This window comes from Triticum aestivum, chromosome 1A (assembly GCF_018294505.1).
Source record: "Triticum aestivum cultivar Chinese Spring chromosome 1A, IWGSC CS RefSeq v2.1, whole genome shotgun sequence".
Classification (NCBI taxonomy): Eukaryota; Viridiplantae; Streptophyta; class Magnoliopsida; order Poales; family Poaceae; genus Triticum; species Triticum aestivum.
In genome coordinates, this window is record NC_057794.1 from 183,390,760 (window position 1) to 183,393,232 (window position 2,473).

Below are 2,473 nucleotides of genomic sequence, written 5' to 3' on the forward strand. Positions count from 1 at the left end.
CTACCCCCCCCCTTACAAGAATCTCGACCCCGAGATTCCCAAACTAGGCACGGAAAGGAATGGAAACTTAGATCCGGGGTAGTCTTCACGTCCTCATACTGCTTCAGCTTCCGTGTGATGCTCCATTGAACCTTCAATTACTTGATGGTGTGGCTTTGTGTATAACATTCCACTTAACCCAGGTTGCAAATGGATCTCTCGCGTAGGTCATGTCAGGATGGAGGCCGATGGCTAGGTGATCAATGTATTTGTAGGGAGGTTTAGTTAGGAACTTGAAGGTATTACCAAGCTCGTGACATGTAGAAAACATTGTGTTTAACGAATAAGTATAGTGGCATCTTTAGCTGACAAGCGACTTCTCCACGCCTCGCGATGGTATCGAAGGGGCCTGTGAAAGTTGGCGCGAGCTTTCCTTTAGGTCTTGATTTTTCCTGGTTCCTCCGGGATGAGGGGAGCACGGGTCTCATGGGCTTCTCACGGGATCAAATCCTTTAGATCCATCTTGTTAGACATGCAAATGCGAGTCTTTAACCACGCAACTCCTTCTGTTCCTAGGGTCTCGTCTTGTTTTGCCTTTGTCTTGTAGACTTCGAGGCTCTCGTGTCTTTTGTGCATTTTCCTTGACATCGTCCATTAGGGCAGGCTTGACTTCCTGGTTGATTAGGTATCCATACGTAACCAACACTAGCTCAGGTTGTTCCAGTCCTTAGACAAGGTTGGTTGTATTGTGACAGTCATGCGGCGAGCCTTTTCTGCTTAAGGCATATGCTACCACGTTAGCCTTCCAGGGGTGGTATTGAATGTTGAGGTCATAATCCTCGATTAACTCCAGCCATCTTCTCTGCCTCATGTTTAATTCTTTCTAAGTGAAGATATGCTTCAGTCCCTTGTGATCTGTGTATACCTCACACCGCTTCCCTAGGAGGTAATGTCGCCATGTCTTCAGGGCATGAACCACTCCTCCTAACTCAAGGTCATGAGTAGCATAGTTCTCTTCATGAGGTCGTAGTTGCCTTGAATGGTAAGCTACGACTCTGCCCTCTTGCATCAGGACACTTCCCTGTCCGGTTCATGAGGCATCACAATATATCAGAAATTCCTTGTGAATATTAGGTGTGGTCAGAACTGGGGTAGTGGTCTATCTCTTCTTGAGATCTTCGAAGCTCTCGTCCAATAAAATTTCTTGTTCTTCTTAAAGAGCCGAGTCATCCTTCGACGAGCTTGCGGTAAAATTACGCAAGTCTGAGGAAGCTTCTAACTTCCTTGATGGTGGTTGGGGGTTGCCACTAGGTCATAGCCTCGATCTTGGCAGGGTCTTTTGATAACCATTCCTTGGTCAGGATATGGCCCAAGAATCCAATTTTGTGTAGCTAAGACTCACACTTGCTAAATTTGGCATACAGTTGGTGCTCTCAAAGCTTGTCGAGGACCATCCTCAGGTGTTGCTCATGCTCTTCTTCATACTTGGAAAACATGAGTATGTCGTCAATGAAGGTGACAACAACTTGTCCAAGTACTCCATGAAAACTTTGTTCATGAGGCACATGAAGTAGGCACGACAATTGGTTAGTCTAGTGACATGTCCGTGTCCTCGCACAGATCATATTGAGTCACAAAGCCGTTTCGAAATATCTTGATGTCTGCTATAGTACCCAGACCTAGGATCGATCTTGGGAAACACCTTGGCTTCATTGAGCTGATCAAACAGGTCTTCAACTTAGGGAGGGAATACTTGTTCTTGATTGTGACTTCATTAAGGGAATGATAGGCAACACATAATCGGATGGCACCGTCCCTCTTTTCAACAAAAAGAACAAGTGATCCGTAAAGTGAGGCACTAGGGCAGATAAATCCTTTCCTCAACTGCTCGACCAGTTTCTTCTCCTACTCTATCGTTTCCTCCGATCCCATTATGTAAGGCTTCTTACAGATGGGGCCTGCTCCGGGCATGAGCTCAAAATGAACTCGATGTCACAGATAGGAGGTATTCCCAGTAACTCATCGGGAAAGGCATCGGGGTACTCGCATACTATTGGTACTTGTTCCAAATCAACTTCTGCCAGACCGTTGTCTTGGGCCTGAGCAGGGGAGGTGGTTGGAAGTGAACTTAACTTCGAGTACTTAGTCATAGGTCAGGGTGTTAGTATGGTTGGCCCTGCCTAGTGAGCCATGGTGCTTGACGAGCCAACTCATTCCTAAGACCATGTACAACCTCATGATCTTAAGAAAACGGGGTCTGCAAGGAGCTACTCAGGCCTAGGGTAAGTAGCCTTATTGAATGCTGGAGATGCACACCCCTTGAACTCTGCCAGATGTAACGATCCTCATCATCTTCTTGCTTGCTGCGAGCTGTTGAAACATCTTGAGCAGTCATCTTGGAGGACTGTTGTGTTGGCTTGGTGCTCCTCTTAGAGTCTAGGGGAAGCTCCGTTATGATCGCATTCACCTAGAAGAGGTGATGGTGGAGCTTGAC